The 26,621-nt window shown below is 47.9% G+C and overlaps 1 protein-coding gene across 2 annotated transcripts in view; it reads right to left on the bottom strand.

Annotated features, from left to right (window-relative positions):
* ZFHX3 (zinc finger homeobox 3) overlaps positions 1 to 26,621 on the bottom strand; it is a 448,729-nt gene that overhangs the window by 385,565 nt on the left and 36,543 nt on the right. The window contains exons 1-2 of one of the 2 annotated variants that reach the window (XM_053952497.1): positions 11,517 to 11,559; positions 11,098 to 11,219 (exon numbers count right to left, since the gene is read on the bottom strand). The gene's annotated coding sequence lies outside the window, so the exon portion shown is untranslated. Of the gene's footprint in view, positions 1 to 11,097; positions 11,220 to 11,516; positions 11,560 to 26,621 lie in introns of those variants that run through there. The other variant, XM_053952496.1, reaches the window with a different exon arrangement.

Below are 26,621 nucleotides of genomic sequence, written 5' to 3'. Positions count from 1 at the left end.
GGATGGGATGGGATGGGATGGGATGGGATGGGATGGGATGGGATGGGATGGGGTGGGGTGGGGTGGGATGGGATGGGATGGGATGGGATGGGATGGGATGGGATGGGATGGGATGGGATGGGATGGGATGGGATGGGATGGGATGCCATGGGATGGGATGGGATGGGATGGGATGGGATGGGATGGGATGGGATGGGATGGGATGGGATGGGATGGGATGGGGTGGGGTGGGGTGGGATGGGATGGGATGGGATGGGATGGGATGGGATGGGATGGGATGGGGTGGGATGGGATGGGATGGGATGGGATGGGATGGGATGGGATGGGATGGGATGGGATGGGATGGGATGGGATGGGATGGGATGGGGGGGCAGCCCAAGGGCGCGTGCCGGCCCCGCGGGAAGGCTCCGGGCGCTCCCGCCCCGCGCGGCCCCGCGGGAGCTGCGGGGGGGCCGAGGCGGCGGCGGCGGCGCCGCGCGGGCGGCACCGCCCCCTGCCGGGCGCGGAGGGAACGGCGGGGAATGCCCGGCAGCCGGAATGGCCCGGCCCTGGCACCGGGGCCGCAACACCGGGAACCGCCCGGCCCTGGCGTGTGCTCCATCCCTCTGAGGGCTTCTGCGACCGAAACAATCCCAATTCTGGTAACAACGCGGGAAAACCATCCACCCTTATTTCACAGATGGGAACGCAGCTTCTCCCAGCTCCCGGACCCAGCAGGCAGGGCCTGTCCCGGCTCTGTGCAGCCAGGAGGCTGCAAGGACACAGACAAGGAGCCAAGAGTCGCTCAGGGCCAGGGACACCACTGCCACCATCCATGGCCTTGGCCACCTCACCTCCCACACCTGCCACTTGCCCACCTCCTGCAGGAGCTCATCCCTGAGGCCAGGGCAGGAGAGCAGGAGGCACGGCTCGTGGGATGGGATGGGATGGGATGGGATGGGATGGGATGGGATGGGATGGGATGGGATGGGATGGGATGGGATGGGATGGGATGGGATGCCATGGGATGCCATGGGATGCCATGGGATGCCATGGGATGCCATGGGATGGGATGCCATGGGATGGGATGCCATGGGATGGGATGCCATGGGATGCCATGGGATGCCATGGGATGGGGGTGGGTGGGTTCCCTGGGCTGGGGCTGGGCTCTCTGGGCAGCGCTGAGGGTCCCGTGTTCGTGTTCGTGGCAGGCAGACACAGGCAGACACGGCTCATGTGGCCGCGGGAGGCTCTGCGGGCAGGGGAGGTGATGAGCAAGGCCAGGATGAACAGAACTGGCTCTGCTGCCTTATCCCACACGGTTCCGTGCATTTTTCTGGAGTAAGAACGTGGCCCCGTCGTACCCAGCGCAGCCCAAACTCAGTGATTATGTCTCCAGTGCAGCAAACCTGCTTTCTGCTCAAAACCACAGGAAAATGTCCAGAAAAACAGTGGCCTATAAACAAGAGATTGCTTCTGGAACCGCTTAAGCCCAGATCCACAACACCAAATTTCACTGCTCCTTACAGGAACGGAGACGGTGCCTGCTTGTCGGAATTCCAAGCATGGGAACAGACAATTTGGGAATCTTCCCCGTTTGACTGCACCTATTGCTGCACTGAACTGCTCTGGGGAGAGCAGCAAAACAAGTTCCTCAATACTCACAAGAAAAAAAACCCTCTTGTCTAAACAACACAATTATATTAAAAGTAAAAAAATAAAATTTTGAATAAATAAAATTGCAAAAAAGGCTCTGGACAATAAGAGAATGATGAAGTAAATAAAGCAAAACCAAAAGATCCAGAAAACCTCATTTCAAGATAAAAACCAGTATAAATAAATGGCTTGGAGTGTTTAAAATATTGTTATAAATTATACCTTCATTATATATGAAAAGTACTGTTGAAAATCAAAGCCTATAGAAATGTAAAACTGCTTCAAAAGATATATTATATATAACTTAGAATATGTTAAATTCAGTGAAATGTTGAATTTCACAGGGTTTAAAAGAAGTTTGTCTTCCAGCCACCACACTACAAAATCTGTAAAATGACCATATGTAAATACCCACAGATCCTGAATCTATTTTTATATGTATTTCTACAAAAATCAAGTGTCTTTTTTTTTTTTTTTTTAATGTGGTTTATAGTGTCCTTTGTACTGGGCACGGAGGTGGGGATCAGCAGACAGCTGATGTTAACTAATAACACAGACAACTAAGAATAACACACTTCATTCTTGACCCCTTTTGCCACTTAAAAATGTTGATAGAGAATTAAATTGTGCTAAAATTTCCACTGGTTCACGGGACGATTGTTTCTCCCTGAATATTTTCAATCAGAGGCCACACGGTGCCTTTTCCTGCAGCACGAAACGCAGCTGGGGTTGCGGAGAACACGGAGCGGGCGCAGCCTGTGATTGTGTCCGTGCCACAGGCCCCCGGGCTGGCCCGAGGTCCCTGCGTTTGCCCTCCCACCCCCCCAGAAGCAGGGCTGCTTGGCAGTGGGCTCACAGCGCACTCATCCCTCGCTGCCAGGCGGCCCTGCCGGGCCGTGTGCGGCTCCCTGGCGAGCCAGCCCCGCGCAGCTCGCCCCGCGGTGGCCGGGCTGCGGGGCAGGGAGGGCTGCGGGACCTGCCCGGGCTGGCACACGGACACGAAATTCTGCAGCTTCCAGCCTCTGCAGCCCGAGCTGCTCCGCCGGGCTACTCGTGCACCCCAGGGACCGCAGTGGGCGCAGAAGGGCTTTTCCCACGTTGTGTTTTTCTGGAGAAGAGCAGCTGGGAGCAGTCCCCAGCGCTGCGGGGCTGGGGCTGTCCCAGGGCGGTGCCGCTGTGCAGCAGCGCCCCGGAGCCCGGCCAGCTCCCAGCCCCGCTCGGGCTCCTGCCCTGGGGTCCCGGGGCGGGGGCACGGCTTTGGCCACACCGGTACCCCCGCAAGCCCGGCCGGGTGCCTCGGGGCCCTTTGGCTCCCCAGCCCTGCACACGGGGCTCTGGCACTGTCCCCGAGCCCTGGAGAAGTGCTGCAAACAAAACCAAGTGAAACACCCAACTGTAAAAGTTCTGCAGAAACACGATCGCTGGACTTTACATTTAGGAAGAATTAAGCTTTTAAAGAATTTTTTCCACTGAAAAAAAAAAGCCTTTAATGGGAGTTATCCAGGTGGCCCCTGGATTTATTGTTGGATTTCTCTTTGACTGCTCTGGGGTTCCCAAGGGGACTATTACGTCAACAATTTCTAAGGTAACATTTTATTCCAGGTGAAATTCCTTAGAAGATGAGAGCTTTGGCTTGGAGATTCTGGGATCCCATTTGAAATCACTCACACTGACTACAGAAGAATTTTTAAAATAAATTACTGCATTGCCTCCTGCTTTCAGCTACATCCATCATCTATCTATATATATTTATAAACATTCTTTATAGAACAATTTCAAATGTAATTCTCCTGAAGCTATTAAAACTCCCTATTTAATTGCATTCATAAAAAGTTGTCGGGAATACAGTCTAAACTGACCACTTAATTCAAGGTGTATTCTATATTAACACACTTTCCCATTCTGAAAAATTAGTGATAGGAGCTGTTCTGTGCATGGAACTCCCATCAGAGTCAGTCAAAAGCCTTTATTTGTAAAGTCAGGGGGCTTCTGAAGTCTTTAATGACTATTTTTGGTCAAACTTGAAAGAAAGAGACAAGACACAAAGATCTCCCAGTTTCCAGTGTACAAAGAATCTATGACCAGTAGGAAAAGCTGCGTAGGGCCTTAGATCCAGACTAAACAAATTTCAGCATCAAATGATAAATGAATCAAGGAACTTGCACTCTCAGATCCTAAATTATATTAAGTCGCTGATTTTATGAAGCCAGAAAAAGGTCATCTCACGATACTTATGAACTATGGTAAATAACAAAAATTTATGCAGTAGGATGATTTTAATTGTTGGTATCCTTAAAACCTGAGAAATAGATACAACTTGTAACTAATTGGAAAAATTAAAGGGAAACTATAATTGTTCCTTTTAAGACCTATTATGTGTCATATCCGTTGGCCATATTTGTTCCACAGGCCAGGTATAAAAATAAATTTACTGTATTTCTTGCATTTGATTAACAGAAAGAGCTTAATGATACGTGTCCACATTCCTGTCTCTGTGCTAGTGTCTATCGGGGCTTTCTTGCCTAAACTGAAAACCATCTGTCATAAATACAATAATGGCTTTTAAATCCGCCCCACCTAGTCCTCCTGCTCCCAAAAAGGGGCACATCAAGCATGGGCTGCTCCTGAAATATTCCTTGCAAGTTGCTAAGTGGATATAAAAGAACACAGACCTAAAATAATCTGCAAATAACTGTAACATAAGCCCTGAGAAATGCTTTTGGAGCTGGCGTGAGGCGGGAGAGACGGCGTCCACTGAGCCAAGGCCAACGCAGGGTCCGGGTGACCCGGGCAGGGGGACAGTGTTTGTCCCCCTGGAATACTGGAATACTTTGCAATTGTGAAAGATTATTACAGATCTTATTTAAATCAGGTTTCCTTTTGAATATTTTCATCTAATTGGACAAGTGTTGAGCTGTGCCGGGCTGTCACAGCTGTTACAGGACATGAACCACACTTACAGTAACAGCTTTCGTTCCACATTTTTGTGGAGCAGTTTCCATAGCACTCAGATCAGGGCTTGCATATTTTTATACCACTTGCATATTGAAAATAAACTCTGATGTTTAGCTTGCTTTCTCCAAGTGCATCTGGTCCTTAAATTCCCTGAAAAACAAGCTGGCAACTCTGATTGAAGCCCAAGCAGGCAGGGTGTGACACCTTGGTAACTTTTATGAAGTTATTTTCAGCCTTCCTTTCCCCTAAACTTCATAGGAGATGGGATGAGAGAGCTGGGAAGTTGGCATTTATCTTTAATTGCCATTCCTGAATTTAACATTAGGGCAAACTTTTCCATTCACAACAATATCCAAGATAACCAGCCACTCTGCATGTGAGGATGTGCTGTGGAATTGCCGCTGCCTCGATTAAGCGTTTCCCGTGCTCGCAGCAGATAAAAGGCGACGAGCTCAGGAGCTGGAGGGACACAAGCTCCAGGGCCAGGTGGCCCCGAGGCCCCCCGGTCCCACACCGGGAGCGAGGCTTTCAGGCACCCCGGAGCCCCGGCCAGGCAGAGCACGAGCCTGTTGGGAAGTTTATTCTCGGTAAACGAGTCACTTTCTAATTAGAAAAACAAACAGGATGTTCTAATGTGGGATTCCACAGCGCAGCGAGCCCAAGCGCTCTGCGGCAGCGAGGCCGGGCTGTGCCTGGTGCCGGCCGTCCCCGCTGGGCCGTGTCACCGGCCAGGCTTTGTCCCACCAAGCCTCCCGTGTCCCCACGGCCCCTCACCTCCTCACCCCCTTCCCAATTAGCAGATTGAAAATTAGCAAAATACAGCCCCTGCTTTGCACTTTAAATTTTAATAAGAAACAGAGACATCTCTCTCTTTCTTCTGCTGTTCCTCCCTCTCCTCCAAGAACAGAAGGCTGCTGGTGAAAGGAATGAAAATCTGGAAAGAATTTGGGGTGGACTGGCCAACCCCCTTTCATTTCCTTCAGATGTTTACAATCTAGCACCTTTCTGAAGACAAAGATGGGAAAAAAGCTATTTTTCCTTTTGACTGAAGGGTGAGACAGGGGGGTATTAAAAACTGATCAATGTAATTTTTTTCACAGAAGTATTTGCACATCTGTGAAATAATGTAATTTATGAAAAAAATCTTTTTATATGACATCCATGATTATAGCCTGATCTGGAGAATTATTCAAATATAAAATTAAATACTCAAAAACTCGCTGTGCTGTGGATGACTGAGCTTTTACCAGCTGTGCATCACACTTCTCTAATTCTATTAAAAGTATAGAAGTGAGGCTTCCCAAGGATGTCTGAATCCCTTGTAAAAGGAATGTTACATTTCTAAATGCTTTATGATCAGTTGCTTTTTGTTTTTTCTTGATTATCATCCCAGTTGTTGGATGTTTTATCTGACTGTACCAAAAAAAAGAAGAGAGGAGGAATGCATACCCGTGGAGAGCGCTCTATAAATTATATTGTATTTTATTATCGCAGGGCTTAAGGAAAAATTGGCTCTTAAGAAAGGTTAAAAACCTTTAAAGTGAATTCTTCTGTTTGGTTAAAAGTACTTTTGATTTAATACGATCCATCTGCAATCTGGGCCTGGCCTCCTCCCCCTTGGGGAATGGGGCAGTGCCCAGGGGAGCAGGACAGGGCAGAGATTTCTGCCCGAACAGGACAAGTTTGGGTCGCCCCATGCCAGCTTCCCTCTCAGCAAGGGACCAGCTCGCTGTCTCCTCAGACAGCAATTCCCAGATTTTTAAACAATTAATCCAGGGGAAGATGAGCGGGCACGGCTGCTCCTGGGGGTAGTTTCACAGCCCAGCGTCGCTCCGCAGGAACAGCCTTGCGAAGGGAAAGTTCAATCCTATTTTCCAAGCTCAAATGGAAGCTTTGGTACGGATCCTGCACTGCTTGGACATTATCCACAGGTTACAGACAGAATCACCGGGAATTCGCCGTGCCTCCCCATGCCACAAGCCAACATTAAACTCGAAGGGAAAACACAATTCCCCAAACCAACAGAAACACCGTGGTGCAAACCAGCCACTGAAAGAGCCCCAAAACGGCCACATTAGTAAAAGCCAGTTGGAGTTTAGCAAAGAGAGAGGCAAAATAAGGGCTAAGCCATTGTTTCTGCTGCCGAAGACAGACGGACTTTAATAACACTTAACAGAATGATGCACATTAACGATCTCAGAAAGCACTTCTTATGCCTCATCCATCATGCGGAGGAGAAAATGAAGCCTTCGACAGCATTAGGAATTATTCTAGATCTTGTCAGTAATTCGCAGCTTCTCGGTAGTATCGTAACACAAATTTGTGTGGATGAGACACTGACCATTAATCTAAGGGGCTTTTTTTCCCTCACTGCAGCGTGTGGAGAATGTATCAATTGTTTCATGGAGAAATTTCACAGCTGAAACCTTACTAAATAAAACAGGGGTGAGGAAAGAGATATAGACAGAAACATAAACAACTGCAACGCGGAGACAAATCATTATCTTTAAAACAAAACCTACCATAAAATCACCATATGTGTGTTTTGTGAATGGGCAGTGAGCAGCCTCCTGCTCTGAAAATCCTCAGAATATGCTGATTATAAAGTTATGTTCGTACATACAAACACACTGAAATTTCATTTTCTGGGAGGCTTTTTTCCCTTTTTTTTTTCTGGAGTATAGGCAAAAAATCCCGATTTCTCCTCCCAAGAGAGCCCTATATTTTTTGCAAATAGTAGCAAAACAAATTTCAAGACAAAATGCCACGCAACTAAATAAACAACAGCTTTTGGCAACCTCTTCCCTAAGTCGCAAGCTGCTGTTCGTCGTGTGATAGCTGTTGCCACTGGAATCTCTACTACAAAGGAAAAGGTCCATAAATATTTGTACAGCAAACTCCACAGAAAAAAAAGCCTCCCCGAGTGAGCTCAGAATTCATTTCTATACGTGCGATGTAAAGATGAAAGCTAATGAGTTCTGTGGAGTTTATGATAAATTAAAAGTGCGGGGCTCCCCGCCCCAGCCGCGTGTTTACACGGATCTGATCCGCTGCTCCCCAACAAAACACTTGTCAGACAGAATGAGGCGAATTCGCCTCCGGATGTGGAGGAGCTGGATTGTCTCAGGGACAAAAAAACAGATAGGATTTGATCAAATACTAATCAGGCAGCAATAATGTGGTATCCTAAAACACACCCTATTTTATCTCCAGTGAAATAGTGACATCTATCCAAAAAGTCCTCAAAGAAACTTGGGCTCAGGTAATATATTGTGATTGCAGCAGATAGGCAGGATTAAAATCAAGCTTGATCTTCAAAGAGAATAAGAATGTATAGTTCTGTTTACTGCACACATATTTGTATATAAAAGATATGACAAATATTTCGAGTTCTTTAGAAACCTGTATTTCTGTATTTTGAATTTTCACAGACCAAGTGCTGAGAAAGGGATTTGACAGTGCCAGGTAATAGAGGCAAATTAGAGATTAAACTCATTAGAAATTATAAACACTCATATAGTCTGTTAAACCCCCTGACAAAACCTGGAAATTAGAAATCCAATAACACAGCATCAATAGGGTCTTTAACGGCTGGACAGATGTTTAAACTGAGCGATGCTCGTGTGAGGAGTGAGATGGAACAGTCGGAATCAAGGTTTGCATTAAATAACACGGCATTGATGTCGGATCAGATCATTCATGTGAACTGGTTTGATCCTTTTTTTGCCATTAATTTCCATTCTCCTGTTATGGTCTAAATTCGTTATTCATTTTGCATTGTATTAGACATTTTTCTTATTTGCAAATATGCAGATGAGGGAGGCAGCTCTGGAAGGTGCCACAGAGAGCCGGGCTGTGTCCAAGGGGCCAATAACCCCTGGGGTTGCCCTCCACATAAAAACACTTTGAAAATAAAATATTATCTGCAAGCTTTAATTTTTTGGCCTAAATAATTAAATCACAGAGGGAAATACTGTGAAAACAATCATCTCACTAAGCACAACTCAATAAATCCCAAGGAATGGGCACTGGGATAGCAAAAACAAAATTGTTTGCATTCCTAATGTTGGGTCTGACCTGGAAAGGATAACAAAAGAATCTGGCATGAATATGTATTTTTATAGGGAGTGCTGCTGGTAAACAGACCGAATAAAAGCGAGAGGATTATTTTAAAATAGTTTCTCCTAAACTCTCAATACATTTAATCTGATGATATGAAAAACCATCCATAAAGCAGAAACACATTCAGCCCCTACAAAATTCTGCACAGAGAAGTGAAAAGGGTTTCAGCAGAAGAAAACAAACAAACAGCAGCAATCCTGCAAAGCTGCGGCATCTCCCCACGCCCGCCTGCTCTCCAGCGCCGAGATAAAGACCCAATCTGCTCATCAAACACCTCCGGGCTCGGCCATCTAATAGGAACAAATTGGCAATGACTGCCCAAGCAAGTAACACAGGCCCACTGATTTGTAGATTGATACTGATGCCTAATGATCCCCTTGGGCAGATCAATAGCAACAATCCTCATCCCTGCCTTTCTTCTTTATTGGCACGGCGGAGCGAGCGCGGGGAATCGTGTGCGCACACGGCTGCAGGTGCCGGCCGAGGGCCGGGCACCCGAAAGGGGCCCCGAGCCAGCGCTGCCCTGCCGTGTCCTCGGGGCTCGGCCTGCCTGCACTGCCCCTTGGCAGCCACGCTGGCCCCGGGCACGGTGCCCTTGGCTGTGCCAGGCGTACCCCGGAGTGCGGTGCCAGGACAGGCCTGCGGCCGCAGCGAGGGAAAAGCACAGAGACGGGGATAATGAGAGGAAACCCAACACTGGCCAGCTGGGCTGTCTGAGAGCTGAAGGCCAGCTCTGGTGGCATTTGGGTGGCAGAGCCATGCGGGACACTGGGCACGCTTTGGAGAGCAGGGCACACAAGCAGGTGGTTTGTCCTGCTGGAACTGGGTTACACTTCTCTCCTGCTCCATCTCTCGCCTTTTCCCTCTTCTCCCCTCAGCTGACTCCTTGTCTCTTAGTGCACTACACTGTGATCAATCAGGCACTATCAGCACAGGGGTTTTATTCAGTTACCCTGGAGTCACTTCCATCTGCTGCTTCCAGCCCCACTCCTCAAAAGAATTAGGGATTTTCTATTTATTTATCAATCTAGTGAATACGGTTATCCCATTAGTAGATCCTTTTAAAGTCCCTGGTAGAACCTAAGAAAAACTAATGGAGTTGATTTGCATTTGGTTTCTTTCCCAGTGAATTAATGCCAGTGATGTTCTGCAGAACCACACATGTTCACTGCCACCTCGGGGTGCTGGCAGACATCCCCAGCAGCACTCCACTGCCCTGAAAATCGCGCTCTGCACGGAACGACCACGTAGAAACCTAAGACGTGATCAGGCGTACCCAAATCACCAGGTAGGCAAACAGAAGAGAGGGAAAAATGTACCACAAAGTTTGCGCCTCCTGCACATGAAACATTAATTTTGCATAAGGTGTGTGTCGTCACCGCAGTGTCCCCCAGCCCGGGCGCACAGCCGGGGGTGCCACCCGTGGCCCGCCAGGCGCGGGGAGCGCAGGCACTGGTTTTAAATCCTATTCAGACCTGAGATCTGCTTTGTTCAGCAATCACCTGGCTACTCTTATTCTTCGTGGCTCTTTTATTAAAATGTGGATAAAGCAAAAGGCAAAGGATAAAATTAAATTCCATTGACTGTAAATTTCTAAATCATCCCTCCAATAAAGGATTTTCCTTTAATAACAAAAACGCCTTTCCCATCTTTTTGCCGATCTCGGCGTATACTCGCAATAAAACAGGGCTGCATGAAAACCTTTGTAACTCGACCCTTCCAGTGCATAAATTAATCATTTTCCAAATCCTGTCTTTTCTTTCCTTAAGTTCCCGGGCGCGGGGGTCGTGCCCCCGCCCAGCCTTGACCATCGCAAAATTCAAATTCCCACTAATGATGAGTGTAATCATCGCAATCACCATCACCATCATCATCGCCAGGAAAGCCGGATCCTGTTGGCCCCTGACATCAATCAGCGACGCGGGGGGAGCCACCCCCCCCCCCTCCTCCGCGACCCCCGGCAGCGATCGCGTCCGTTCCCCGCGTGTCGGGGTCACCCCCGCTCCCATCCCGGCCTCGCACCTCCGCCGCTCCCTGGGCGGGACGGGACGAGTGCGACGGGACGGGCGGGACGGGGCCGGTGCCCCCCACGTCCCCACGTCGCCCCCGAGCCCCGGGTGGGAGAGGAGCGGGCGAGGGAGGGGAGCGAGGGGAGGGGGAGCAGCCGCACGTGTGACGCGCCCGGCCGCCCATTTGCATATTCACATCAGCGCCGCGCCCACTTAAGCAGCGCGAGGCGAAGGTGTCTCCTCCACCCACCACCCAGCACCCACCCACCTCCCACCTCCCACCTCCACCTTCCCTCCCGCTCCCCACAAGCCGCGCTCCCGGCCCAAAAGCGAGGGCGCGGGGGGCCGGCAGGAGGGTGGGCGCGGGCTGCCTTACCTCCGCTCCCGCGCTACCAGGGATTCCCCGTGGTTCCGCCAGGAATTTTGGAGAGCCATCCTTCAAGGGTTTTTAGTTCTGTCTTTCTCTCTCTTCCTCCTCCTCCTCTTCCCGTGTTGTGACTGGGTTTATAAAAAAAATAAAAAAAAGACAACTCCATGTAAGCTCGCAGCCAGGGCACGGCGAAGTCTGGGGCTCCGGGGGGAGGGAGCAGCGGAGGGAGGGTCACAGCTCCATGCCTTACAAAAGGCAACCCAAAGCCTGGATATTTTTTTTAATATCGTACACAAAACGCCGCCGCACATATACACGTAACGCAGGCCCCAGACCTGGCGCTAATTAGGTTTTTGCCAAAAACTGTCGAAGTTCAGCCTATGAAACGAATAAACGCAACGGGGCTTGGAGTTATGAGCCCTCACCTGCCCCGAGGCCCCGGCGTTCAGCCCTCACCTGCCCGAGGAGGGCGAGCGTTTATGGGGCGCGTCAAGAGCTCCCACGACAGCCGGGACCCAGGGTCAGCCGTAACCACGCGGCACCGAACTGGACTATTTCAACCCGAGTGCTGTTCCAGGGGTATTTTTGCACAAATTAATTTTACTATTTCACAGCTCCACTCACAGTGGGGAAAAGGGAAAAAAAAAAAAAAAATAATCAGGGTTGTGTATCCCCTCGCAAACGTCACAGAAGCAGCATCGCGTGTGCCGGGACGGGTCTCCAGGAGCACAGGCCTATTGTTCTAAGGACACGGCTTTTGTGAGAGGGGCAGCACAGCCAGGCTGGAGCAGGAGGAGGAGGAGGAAGAGGGGAGGGAAGCCCTTGCACAAGCACACCGTGCACCGCAGCCCCTGTTTCACACCCTTGCATTAGATGTTTGCTGAAAATACACGGTGCACACGTGTGGCACTTTTTTCCAAACATGTCATTACCGGGAATGATTAAGGGCTTCGTTGCTTCCCAGTGCAAGGTCTCAGCTTGGATTGCTGACTGATGGCTGAATTCCCCTGTACACCTGGCAACATGATTTTAGTGCGAGGACAGGAGGGGGGAAATGCACTTCCTTGAATGTTTTTTTCATACGCGGAATATTTAGGAAAGAGTCAAATTTAATTTTGCAATTGGCAAAAGCAAATGTGCTCCTAAGCTGAAGCATGGCAAGTCGTGTTTCACCCCGGAGCAGATTTTCATGGAGAAGTTACACGGCCTGAAATAGGCACTGTGTGTCAGAAAGGCTGGGGTGCTCCCGCCCGGGCGGGCGCGGAGCGGGGCGTCCGTGCCCCAACTCTGTGTGCGAGGGGAGCGGCGGGGCCGAGGCAGACAATGGGAGCTGGAGGCGAGCAAGGAGCTAGAGGGGGCTCTGCCCGTGCCCCCCCCGGCCAGGAAAGCAGGTCACTCCTTATCAACTGGGTAAGCAAATGCCAAAAAAAAGCGTGGGGCTGGATTTTGACGAGCCAGACACGTTTTCTTACAAAAAATAACTTCCCCGCCTTTGTTTCTCCTCTTCTCATTCAAAGCAAGGGGAAGAGCAGGCTGCTGTGTTCACACTGGCTTTCCGAGGGAAAAAAAAGATGATTTTTAAGAATGTGTCCACCAAGCATGAGTTACTTGTTCTCCCCACTCCAAAAAGAAAAAAGAAAAAAAAAATCCTCAACAAGACTCAAAGGATTCCTGAAATAAAGGAGAAAGAAAAACATCCAAAACATTAGACACAGAAACATTATATTTCAATATTATCATATGAATTAAATGTAATCCTTGAAGCGACTCGTCCCAGGGGTCACATATTAGGCCATTTTTTTCTTTTTTTTTTTTATTTAATAGAGGTCACCCAGGCTGAAAAGCAGAACCCAAATGAAAAGCATCTTCAATGTGGTTATAACATGAGCTGGACGAGGTCAGGCAGTGTCTTGTATGGCCTCATAAAAAATACATAACCAGACAGCCTAATAGTATTTCTTTGCATTCATTTTTGGATGGGAGCTGGCGGGTGGGGGAGGGGGCCGGGAGAGGGCCACAACCGCCTGTGCATTTCCATAATGGGCAGCTTCTCCTACGTTCCAGTTAGGGAAAAAATGAACATTCCTTTTAACACATCCCTGGGTTAGCTCACTTTAAAGAACCATCCTACAGACAATTGCTGTGGCCCCGAGAAAGTGAGAGAGGAGTGAGGCATCGCCCATGTCTCTGCCTCTCTCACACACACACACATGCACGCACACGTGTTCACTGCAGACATGCTACCGTCATGCTTAATTGGGAATGCAACCACCTTGGGCTTGCTTTCATCAACACTGGCTTATGGATGTTGTTATTTGTCCATACACTCCCAGGCTGATTAATTTGAATTATTTCTCTTCTGAAGAGAAGCACAGGAGCCCCCCATTTCAAGGAGTCTCTCTATCCACACTCACCGGGGAGGGATTTGCCCACCACCAGGATTTACACAGGTTTTGGGTGGGAGAGGGGGCAAGAGAAAGGCAAGGAGTAAAAGGGGAAGGGGAGGGAGGTGTGTAAATAAAAATAACCAGTGCTAAAAATGCCGGGCGAGAAGAGAATCTGTAAATCTCGCCTCCCTTCCCCCTCCCCAAATGCCGCCTGGAGCCGGGTGACCCTGCGGGGAGCGGAGCCGCAGAGGTGACCCGATGCTAACCAGCCTGTTAGAACTAATAAGGTGTGCGCCTAAGCCAGGGGCTGACACTGGGGCATTGTGGAAATAACTCTCCTTGTTATTGCCCATCCTCAGCTTGAAATTTACTGCTCCTTTGCATTATTAAAGAGACAGCTTGCGTGCGCGATGGGGGAGAGGCTGGGCAGGAGGAAGAACCGCGCACGCTTTTTTAATGGTATGTTTGTGCTCTCTCTAGTCTTTAGATTCAGATTCGGAGCATTAAAGCATGCTGGGTTAATAGGTTGTTATTTATTATTCAAATAAAATCTGGTTTAGAAAAATAAAAAAGAATATTTTTCCCCCCACTCTGGCAAATGGTCAGAAAAAAGGAAAGGTGTGAAACAGTTAAGATCAGGCTGAGGCCTTGTGGGACAAACCCTGCCCCAAACGTTTCCAGTAGCACTGCTCCACATTTACATCAGATGTGAGCAGAGCTGAAAACACCCAACATGGTGGATAACAGGGACTGCATGATGGAAACACAAAAGGACCTGCTGCATCGTGGGGCCATCCTCAGCAGGGCCATGTGAAAGGCTGTCAGAACACCTGAAATCATTCCAGGATTCTGTGTTCTGTAAATACAGAGACATTGGGTATTTTGGGGTAAAGATGAACATGGTGGGAAAATCTACCTTTTCTCAATCCCTGCTCCCACTGCTTCTCCAGCACACACCCTCCACCCTCTGAGCTGATTCCCACAACATTCCCAGGATAACAGGTGAGACTCCCCACAGAGGGTCCCCGCCAGGTCCCTGCTGGGCAGACACACACCAACCTCACGATGTACATTGGCACCTGAGAGATCAGATTTTACAGAAACTGAGCTGAGCTTCTCTTTCAGATGTGTTTGCCTTCTCTGAGTCAGTTTTTATGGACAGGCATTTTCAACTTGACCTCTGAGGGGCTGCAGAGCCCATCTGGCACCAGCAGGGCACAGGCAGAGCCTGCAGCTGCTGCTGCCAGGGGAGGTCCTACCAGAATTGGGACTCAAGTATTATTAATTTTCTGCAGCAAAGCAGCTAAGTGCACATGGGAGACATTGCTGAGAACGGGGATCAATGATAAATAACATCCTCAAGGTAAATACAGAACAGGATTGAGCCGTTCATGGCAATTGGCCGAGCCAAGGGCGGCTTCCATGGAGCTGAGCTGAGGGGGTGGTGGTTTATGGTCAGAGATTCACAAAATCAGCTACTGGAGGGATCTGAGAGAATTCCTAAGAGCACATGAGAGCCACAGCAATCCTTGATCTGTCCAAGGCAACTGGGCTTTCCTGCACGTTCAGAGACATTCTTGCGAAAGGTTAATGTGAGCAGCTGCTGGGAAGACAGTGGAAATCAGTGAAGGAAATTTCATGAGATACGTGTAACTGCCACTGCACACTGAAACAATGTAAATCATGTACACATAGTCCTGAGCACTCGTGGATCAGAGGTGGGGTTTGAAAGGAGACCCTCAGAGCACACCGAGCTCTCTCTCGGAGAGCCAGCGTGTCCCACAGCACCTTGAACAGGTCCCAGTGTGAACATGTCCAGCACTTCTGTCCCAAACCATCCTGTCCCCATCACAACCAGCCAGAGTCAGTGACACCAGTGCACAGAGCAGGCTGAAATACTTACTAAGCATGGTGGGAACAAAGCCCAAACAAAAAGCTTCAGAGCAAGGGGCAATTGCCAGCTAAGGCAAGGAAACGAAATCTAGGCTTTTGAAAGCACCAAATATAAACAAGGAATTAAAGCTGATACTGACAAAGAGGTAGAAGCAAACCAGAAACCTCACTGCCTCCTCCTAGTTATTCCCTTTCTGGCATCCTGATTTAGTGAATCATCTGAAGTAGCCAAACAGGTCCAATCAGCATCTGAACATACAGATATTTCCAACTCCTCTGTCCCCAAAGAGTGAAGTAACTTAAATCAACACATTATTACATGGCTGAACTTGCCTACACTGTATTTGATCATTTTTGCAAACATATGTTTTTAATCCTATTCCTCCTATACGGAATCATAACAGCAAAAAGCATGATGCTCCACATTTCAATTGGAATATCCAAATGTTTTAGGGTAAAATCAAAGGTGTGGAGACTCAGAGGACTGTGTTAAGCAGCTCTTGTGCTCAGCCTTCAGGTGGTAAAGCTTAAGTAACAAGAGTATTCGAACCGTGACCACACTCTACTGGATTTAAAAATACAATTTTCAGAGCTGATTGCCAAACTCTGATCTCATGCCCATTTCTTTTAGTTCTATCAGCTGATCCCATGTAAAGTACTATTTCTCCTTAGAAACCCAGGCAAAGTCAGGCTGCCAGAGAGGAGAGGGTGGATTGGAGAGTTTCTAATCCCCTGCAGCTCTCAAAGCGATGTCCTCCTGAATGGACATCAAAACCACACTTACAGAAACAACAGCACAAATTATTCCCTGCGTACATAGGGCCCTGTGGTGTTTACCTGCCTCACTTCTTGAAACTCTTCAAGGATTCTCTTGCCATTTTGGATTCTCTGGATTATAATTATCTTAGTTATAATCACAGATTGTTTTGGGATGGAAGGGATGTTAAAGATCATCCTATCCCACCCTCTGCCATGGGCAGGGACACCTTCTACCATCCCAAGGTGCTCCAAGCCCTGTCCAGTCTGGCGTTGGACACTCCCAGGGATCCAGGGGCAGCCACAGCTGCTCTGGGCACCTGTGCCAGGGCCTGCCCACCCTCACAGGGAAGAATTTTTTTCTAGCATCTAATGTAAATCTACTCTCCTGCAGGAATCATTTCATTCATATACTGTTAATCTAAAATCTGCTTCTCCTGCCTTTGTGGTGTCTAACACACTTGGAATTGTTGGCTGTGAGACCACATTGTCCGTATGGTTTTGTACTGGGCAGAGAGAAGGTGGAAGGTGCAGGGTGCCACCTGCCACTGAATTCTGCTCCAGTCATCAGTACCTCCCGAATAAGCACGTTCCCATTCAAGGCACTGAGCCAACAGCCCCATGCTGCCCTGGACTCCCTCAGCCTTCTGCCAGAACTCTGGTTCTGCACTCCCCTGCTCCCAAATATCCCAGCAACCCACAGCCACGTAAAACAGCTGCAAAATGACAGAAAATTCTGCAACTAATCCTGTAACTTTATTATATCCATAACAAATATACAGGTGCATTCTTTTGGGAAACAGAAAAAACCAACTGTTTAGTACAGAACAGGACTCACCTGCTCAATTTCTAAGCCATATCATTCTCAGTTACTGAAAAGCAGCTCGCAAAGCTTTTAGCACCCAAAACCTAATACTTAAATATATGAAGCCCCTGCATGTGTCCTCTGAAAAGTTCTGAGGGGGTTTGGGTTTTTTGTTCATTCTGGTTTTAGCGCAGAACTGGTAGAGAAGGCCAAGGTGTCTGTGGTGAAAGTGTAGTTCAGGCCCTGGACATGCCACCTGCTGCCTCCTGGGCTGTGGATGGTTCCTCAAAGGTTCCTCCTGCAGCATGAGGGCAGTGGTTTTCCCCAAGTCTCGTCTGTTGTAGCTATTTAAACTAAAATTCCACAAGATAGGGAGTGAAATTTTAGCTCCTCACAGCCCAGTGAGCTTGGCTCACTCCTTATAAACACACACGGTCGGTTAAGCGAGTTCAGGTGTCCATGTAGTGAAACCCTGATCTGGGCTGTGGTGTCTCGGTGCTTTTAGAGTGCTAAGAATAAGAATGTGGTGGCATATCCAGGACTACACTGCAGCCACAGAAATGCAGGGTCTCCGTTTTCAGTCATCTGAACGCTGCCAAAACCATCTACGCAGAAAAACACCCAGGCAGCGGTCCAGGGCGGGTGATCGGGGAAATGCTTCCTCCTCTCCACTTACAGCCAGCACTGCTGCATCCGTGTGGAAAACAGAGCAGGAAAGCAGAGATCACAACTGGGATTTCAACCCCGCGGAGAGCTGAGTTAGGAGTGAGAGCTGCAGAGAGCAGTCTCTCAAATGTAGCTGTTCCAGGGGGAACTGTGCTATGGGACTGGAGGAGGTGAGAACAGCAAAGCCTCGGGGTGTTTCAGTGTCTGCATCACCTGGTTCAGGAGAATCCTCTGCCTTACAAGAGGCTCCTCCATGAGCAGCTGGCAGTTCTGCATGGAATTGAGAAGGTCCTGGAGAAGACCATGACTCCCACCAAAGGAAACAAAAGGAAGCCTACAAATCATTAAATAAATCCCCAAATCTGACTACAACTGAGAGTGATATGGAGGAAGATGCTGAATTTGACTCAGTGATGAAATTTGCTCCTTTTTAGGCCTGTTCTGGGAAGATATTTCAGTGTCTAAAAGACTTTGTTGTTAGGGGAAAATTAAAAATATTCAGCTTTTTTGTTAAGGTTCATACTACAATTCATAAGCACAAAAAAAAATAGAAACTGATCCCCCCTCAACAGTCAGTTGATGCAGAACCATGGCATTACATTTTTGTTGCTATTGCTTAAGAATTTCAGAATCATATAGTCAATATTGCAATTTAATTATTAAAAAATGGAATGAGTGTGCCTATCTTTCAAAAGTAAGATCTAAAATATTCTACATCACCTTGACATTCGCATCGCTCTTGTTTCTTAAAGGATGTGGGTGTGGCTCTGCACTGTAAGGTGTGCAGAGTAATTTTGATTGGATTTCCTTAATGAGTTGGGGCCTACGTTAATAAAAACCAAGGCATGAACTTTAAACATACCCAGTTGTAATTCCCCAAATGCCCTTATTTTGGAATAAGAGCATCTTTATTTTATTTCATTTAATGGTTCTTAAAATTAGGACCAAAAAACCACTGCCATTAGTGGAATTCCTTCGAGTCACCTTGTACAACCACACAGAGCTGACTCATTCATAAATTTTACTGTTTAATAGAATTCTAGAGACTATAGTTAAAGAGGCAGTGGTTTGGAGAAGTTAAACTAAGCCAAAAAGCCAATTATTCTGGATGGAGTGATCATGAGTACAACTATGCTGGTACAGGAGGTGTAACCTTCCTGCATCAACAAGGCCTGAGCAGCTCAACACCTCCTGAAGCTCAATGGCCTTTGTGCTCCTAAACCAGACATTTTTGGAGATACATGATACCAATTGAAAAATAACAAAATAAAAGTGAAAGAAATAGAAAATTGTAAAATTATCTGGGTGAAAATTTGGAGTATGAAGCCATGAAACTGAACCCACATGCTTCTGTCTCAAGCTTGCTCCTCACCTTCCTCTGCCAGGGACTGGATATGTATGACATAAGGAATAAACAAAACCTCTTCCAGAGGGATCAAGAAAGGCACTGTAAGAACACACAGTCAATTAAATATTATCTGCAACTCTGTGCCACATCTTTAAACAAGAAAGCACAAAGCCCATTCCCTTTACCAGCAGCTTACTCATGTAAGTGCCAGCTGACAAGTCTCATGCACGATGAAATAGATATTCCTACTAACTCCATGATTATTCCTGGAATTGTAAATACAGGGGGTGTTGGCACTGTGACTTTAACAAAAACCACAAACTATACACGCGCCACAGACGTTCTGCTGCACAGTTTAGATTTAATCTCCTAAATCGTGGCATATGGTGCAGGCAGTTTTTATACAAAGACGTGGAAATGTACACAAAGAAAATGTACTCCAAAATAAGGCAGTGCAGGCCCAGCCCTGCCCAGGGTACGTTTGTGTTCATTAATTGAAACAGAATCAGCCCAGCCCAGCTGCCCCTCAGTGACTCCCCTTCCATGGAACAGAGATCTGGGCCAGCTCCGGCGGGGTTCCCGCGCCTCGGTCCCGTGACCACGGGCTGCGACCTCAGTTTGGAAGCGGCGATCTTGGAGGAAGAACAGCTCATCTGGCTCCAGCTAATTATGATTTAATTAGGCTTAAGAGAAGTTTTTCCTTCAGAAGAATTAAAAACCTCAGCTGGTTTTCAGCAGAACTATGGATTTTGCCAGGTGAGCTAAGCTCATCTCTCACTCAGTCGATCAAAAACTCTGTTTGTGATTCCAATCCCACCATCACCACCAGCTTCGCTCTCTGCAATGCCTCTGGGAAGGAATTATCCCAAATGTCACCATTGCTCTACTTGATATCGCCAGCTCAATCTCTCAGCAGGAGACAAAAACAGCTGGACTCTCAAATAAGATTTTGAGTTAACAAAATTTAATTATTCCCATTAAAATTAGTCTCTTCACATTTTTCTACTCTGCATTTCATTGTTAAATTCAGACCTGGAATTACAGTTTCTTTGCTAGTTTTATACCCTCCTTTTCTACCCTAAATTTAGGATAAGCTATTCAGAAAGGAGAACGAGTTTTTACAGAAGGCACACAGAATAAAGGACACATGGTTTAGCACCAAATAATTCCCATCTGGAAGTCTAAAGCCAGGGCTTCAGGAACTTTCACCTTTTATTTAACCTGCTTATGCCGATCACAGTTCCAAAGTACATGGACATGGTATTTCCTAAAGCTAAAAAAAGCACTGAAAAGTGATCGTAAGGAGGGATTTAGGGGGGAAACAACCCAAACCACAAAAGAAACATATTAAATGCCTAAAAAGACAACTGGACAATGAAGGTGACAACTTCAGCTGAAAGGAGTCTCAGTTTATCAGTGATATAAAGTCAGCAATTAAAATAGAAAACCCAGATGACAAATGGAAACAAGGGCAATAGGTAATGAGTAAAATAAACCAGAAGCCGTGGGCAGCAGGACGTGTGTGGGGGAGGCTGAAGAGAGCAGGAAAAATGGTTACAAAGTTGGGATATTCAGCTTTAAATTGTAGTAAAACATGCAGAAGTCATAGCTCTGATGTAAAACCACAATGAGATGATGATGGCAAAGTGGAAAATATGAAGTAGAAAACATAAAAATCTTAACAGTTTCCTGTTCAAAGGACGGATTTTAAGAAAGTTACCAAAGAACCATGAAGCACTTAAGAGGTTCGTAGTGCTGAGCTCTGGTGAAATTAAACAAGGCTTTAGCAACTGGAAGGAGAATATTGGGCAGCTCTGGGCAGAGCAGATGTTCTCCAACACCCACCTGGGAGCAGTGACTCATGGGCAAAGAACTGATCCCTCCATAAAGAGCACAGACCAGTGTCTGCAGGACTGTGCCAAAAGAAGAAGAAGAAGAACCATTATTGATAGTTAAGATGACACAGAAATCACAGAATCAGAGAACCACAGAAGGGCTTGGGTTGGAAGGGACCTCAGAGCTCTTCTCATTCCACCCCCTGCCTTGGACTTGAACACTTCCCAGGGATCCAGGGGCAGCCACAGCTGCTCTGGGCAATCTGTGCCAGGGCCTGCCCACCCTCACAGAGAAGGATTCCTTTCCAATCCTGCCTTTTGGCAGTGGGAAGCCATTCTCTTGGTCCTGTCACACCAGGTCCTTGCCCCTCTATGTCTTTACTGTAGGAAAACAAAGATCTGGTGGTGAAGTTAGAGGATGACTCAATCCAGAATCAGATCATCACTTCTTACCACGACTTTAATTAATCTCTGCAAAATGTTTGGGTAGGAGGGCTTGATTCTCCATGGGACAATTTTAACCCCAAATTCAGTGCCACTCTTGAGCAGAAGCCCAGTAAATATCTAGTTTTGGACTAGAAAAATCAATAATTAAGAAAAACTCAATTTCTAGAGAGGTTGTGCAGCCCAGGACTTCTGTGGCTTTACATTCTAAGGTGGAAAGAAAAGGAAAAAAAAAAAACAACCCTAAACCACAACAACAAAAATGCCCTCAGAGTACCCTCATCAAGTCAAACTCAACCATTCCAGTGTCAGCACTCTCTTGCACTCGGGATACTTCTCTGCCCTTTTTCTTGGCAGTAAAGTACTGCTGGCCACAAACGCAGGGTCTAGAGCATTTCTGCTGTCTGAAGGATGAAATGAGACTTTTAACATGTTTGTTTTGAAGCACAATTTACGGCAAGGATTTGGGCTGAAACCGCATCCCTGTGCTGGAGAGAGGATGAAAGGCCCAGCAGGGAAGAAAGCAATAGAAATATCGTTGTAATACCCCAAAGTCCATGATGGGCAGGGCAGGGCAGCACGAGGCACATGTCCCTCAGCAGGGGCACACCGGGCTCACGGGGCACGGCAGGAGCACAACACATGGCACAGACACGTCCCACATGTTCTGCCTTCTCCAAAGCGCCGGCTCAGCCTGGCTGTTGTCCTTGCCCCTGTCCCCAGTGCTGCCCTGTGTCATCCCAAGGCCATGGTGCCCAGTGCCATCTCAGCAGATCCCAAGGCTGTGCACAGAGGTCACATGGGACAGGACGGTCCCTTGCCCAGTGACGCCCTGCCACCAGGCAGCTTGTCCATCTCTGCTCCTTGGAGCACAGGGAGTGAGAGCGCACGGATTTGAATTCATTTTCATCCTTATCAGCTCTGAAAGGTGCAGAAAAAAGAGAATTGCTGGGGAGCTTTGTGCTTGCAGCCACCACGCGGGTTGAGTGAGGACACGCTGGTAAACGTCTGCTGCAATATCTCTCTTTAAATTAGGAAAAAAGGTGGGGGGCTTGGAAAACGGGTTTTAGTGTCCCAATGAAAGCACGACGGCAACAATTTATAATTTTCTGCTGCCCAGTTCCCTCCATATTTCTCCCTGGCTGCGCATGCCTCCTCTCCGCTCCCCCCACAGCCATCCTCCATTTCCCACTGACTCCTCGGCACACGCTCCAGCCTCCTGTGAAATGGTGGCGTGCAGAGGGAAGGGAGGAAGAGAGGGAGGAAGAAAGGGGCTACCGTGGGGAGGGCAGGGGAAAGAGAGAGATTGAGAGAGACAGAGAGAATGTCAAAGCTCAAGTCTGGCATTTGCCTATTTAAATTCAATCACGCAGCCCTCGCCGAGCTGGAAATGGATGGCCTGCATTATGAATTTCTGATCAGACGGCTGATAGGTTATGAGCGGGGACGTAATCCCATTGAGGAAGGCTTTTTCCCAAGCAAGGGCAAGCAATAACTGCCCTTCCGAGATGGCTCTTTGCTTTGCCCTTTTAATTTTTTTTTCCTTTCCTTAAAAAAAAAAAAAAAAGTCCAAATAAGCATTTTTATGATGATAAATGTGTAATAATGATTCACTCTGCCTGCGTCTGAAATGGGAGATGCCTTGGTGAAGCAGACATGCGCTCAAAATAAACTGCCATATTTTTTCTTTTTTAAACCTAATTAGAATTCTTGCCTTCGCTCAGCTCATTTTGTACCAACACTAGTGATCTAAAAAGAAAGTGAAAGGAATGAACACGTGCATTGAGACCGGTATTTTTAATACCCTGCAGGGTTTTTAATGTTTTATAGTTTGCCTTTTTTAACACAAATGTGTTTACATAAAAGGATACAAAAAATTTTTTTCTTCAACTGGCAAGGACTTCTGGCACACAGTGAGGCAAGCCAGAAATCAGCTCAGATGTTTTCTTACATCTACCCAAGTGACGTGGTCATGTTGTACTGAACTAATTGAAATAGCTGAGGACACTGGCAGATTTGCAGTAGCCAAATTCACCAGGCAGAGAGAGCACAGCAGCCAAGGTGGTGTGTGCCTGCCCTGGGGCCTCCACAAGCTCACACACCACTTTGGTACTCAACAAAAGCAGAAAACGGGGAGTTTCCTACTTAAAATTTAAGATCTATGTGCTAAAACAACCAGTGTGCAGGGACTGGAACCAGTCCTGGGGAGAAGGACATAGGGTGAGGACTGACAGGGCTGGAGCTTCTGAAAATAATCCAAAGAGAAAAAACACCTTCTGCAGGCACAGGGGAGGGAAACATCTCAGTGTTGGTGCTAAACAGGAGCTTGCTCTTGGGAATTACATCTCTAAACATGTTTCAAAGTGCAAGGAACATGGAATCACAGAATTCCAGAATGTTTTGGGTTGGGGGACCTTAGAGCTCATCCATTCCACTCCCTGCCATGGGCAGGGACACCTTCCACTGTCCCAGGCTGCTCCAAGCCCTCTCCAGCCTGGCCTTGGGCACTTCCAGGGATCCAGGGGCAGCCACAGCAGCTCCAGAGAGAAAGAATCCCCTGGGAGCTGGGATTTAGCAGCCACCTCCCACCAGTCAGGAGCCAAGTTTAGTCTCACAAATGCATCTCGTTCAGAAGATCACAGCTACCAAAGTACAGAGTTCTCATAGTGCTCCTCATTTTGCTCAAATCCTGGATCATCATCTAAAAAGCAGAGTGTTGTGGGGAGTCTCCCAGGTGTGCTGGGCCAAAGCACCACGTCCTGCCATGACTCAGCTCCTCAGGTGACCAACATCCCACCTGTGCCACCAGCACAGCCAGCCTGGGCCAGTGGGGGAGAGGCTGGGACAGCTTCTGACACAACAGCCTGATTTTCTCTTTTGGACATTACATTGAGATGGATTTGCCTGTGTCGAATTGCCAAAGCTCCATGCACAAAGGGAAAATTGTTAAGCAGATATAATAAAGTGATTTTTTTTTATTCTTCTGATGACATCATAACTGCAGAATTTCTGAATTTGCACACACCAAAAAGGAGGGTCCCAGGAAACCCTTGCACTGTAAAGGGCTGTTTTTCCTGAGGGACATAAAAAGCTGATGATCCAAGTGCTTTCCAGCTTTCACATACCTCAAATGGTTAATTTTGCTCAGTATCCACCACAAATGGGCCAGAAACCTGCAGCTGATAATTATGAAATACCATGGCCACAAAGGAGTTTCCTCCCCAGCACCATTGGTTAGGGATCATCTTATGTCCTGGAGCTGTCAAATTTTGATTATTTAATTGAAATTACATATATTAGCATGGGTGTTCTCATTAGCCATAAAATAAAATATCTAATATTTTCCATCTTGTTGCATCAACATCTGGTGATGATGAACTCCGAGGGCTGGAAGCACAAAATGTGAAAACATCAGTGTTTAAATTTGTCACCTTTTAGTGTCACTGGCTTCTTGCATTAGGAAAAAGGAAAACGAAAGGGAAGGACTGGGAACGAAGAATTGCATAATATTAGCCTTCTTTATTTCCTTTTTATATCGTAAGCAGAACAAAAAATTTGCTCTAACTGAGGTGGACTTGTCAGTTATCCAGCATATCACAGAATTTATTTGCAATTACAGTTCCTAACTGTCTTCCATGACCAGATCTTAAACCCAAGTGTTGATATTCTTCTTCAGTTCACAGAACTGATCAGGTCCCAACAACCAAGTGAAACTCCAGAAAGATTATTTTTTTATTATCTGTGTTCTAATCAAATACAGGAATTCCTAAGCTGGTGATTACAGCAGTGGCACTTGTATTTGCAATCTCTGCTTTACATGTTTATTTAGTAAATCAAAAATAGATCACAGATGAAGAAGCAGCCTAAAATAATAAAGCATCTTCTTGCAAAAAGCTTTTAGTGATTTCTCTAACTTATCATTAAATTTAAACTCATTTTTCCTGGTTTTCATTTCTGCAGTTAATAACTTTCATACAGCCATCCTATAATTACATTAACAAAAAAGTAAATTTCCCCCATTTCTCACTACATTACCGGTATTACAGCGTTAATGGCAAATTAACCAGTAAACCTGCAAATTAAGTCAACTCATCTTCCACTGATAGGGCAGGAATCTGTAATTTAGGCAGGTTGGAAGTTTTCTGTGGGTTTTTAACTATTGTCGAGCTTCTGCTTGTCCCAGCGTACCAGTCAAAGCCACCCAGGAGCCATTGCCTTGTTCCAGTCACCACCCAGCCCCTTCCAGCTGCTTCCTGCAGTAAGGCCAGCATGGGAGTGCTCCAGTGGAGAGCGACCCACGGCATTCCCCCTGGGCACCGGGACACGCCAGGGACGTGGGGACACACCAGGGATGTGGGGACACACCAGGGGATGTGGGGACACACCAGGGATGTGGGGACACACCAGGGGATGTGGGGACACGCCAGGGGACGTGGGGACACACCAGGGATGTGGGGACACACCAGGGGATGTGGGGACACACCAGGGATGTGGGGACACACCAGGGGATGTGGGGACACACCAGGGATGTGGGGACACACCAGGGGATGTGGGGACACACCAGGGATGTGGGGACACACCAGGGATGTGGGGACACACCAGGGGATGTGGGGACATGCCAGGGGATGTGGGGACACACCAGGGGACGTGGGGACATGCCAGGGATGTGGGGACACGCCAGGGATGTGGGGACATGCCAGGGATGTGGGGACACGCCAGGGGATGTGGGGACACGCCAGGGGATGTGGGGACACACCACGGAACGTGGGGACACGCCAGGGGATGTGGGGACATGCCAGGGGATGTGGGGACACGCCAGGGGATGTGGGGACACACCACGGAACGTGGGGACACGCCAGGGGACGTGGGGACACGCCAGGGGATGTGGGGACACACCACGGAACGTGGGGACACGCCAGGGGATGTGGGGACATGCCAGGGGACGTGGGGACACGCCAGGGGATGTGGGGACACGCCAGGGGATGTGGGGACACGCCAGGGATGTGGGGACATGCCAGGGGACGTGGGGACACACCAGGGGACGTGGGGACACACGCGGTCCCAGCAATGCCCAGAGCCAGTGAAGCACCAGGGCAGCCGCACAGAGCGCTGTCCTGCCCTGCTGTCCTGTTCAGGCAGGGCACACCCTCGGAGTGCCACTCGTGTCCCTGCTGGGTTATCCAGCACCACCTCCCCAGCAGGCTCAATCCTGAGCAGCAACGTCAAAGCCCTCAGTGCGGCACAGCTCGTGGAACACCTACTGCAAGGAATCCTGGAATGAGCTGGGTTGGAAGGGACCTCTTCTCATTGCATCCCCTGCCATGGGCAGGGACACCTTCCACTGTCCCAGGGTGCTCCAAGCCCCCTACGACCTGGCCTTGGACACTGCCAGGGAT

Source organism: Vidua chalybeata, chromosome 11, assembly GCF_026979565.1.
Source record: "Vidua chalybeata isolate OUT-0048 chromosome 11, bVidCha1 merged haplotype, whole genome shotgun sequence".
NCBI lineage: Eukaryota > Metazoa > Chordata > Aves > Passeriformes > Viduidae > Vidua > Vidua chalybeata.
Note: the sequence above shows the minus strand (reverse complement) of the source record. Positions and strands in the feature narration are given on the sequence as shown.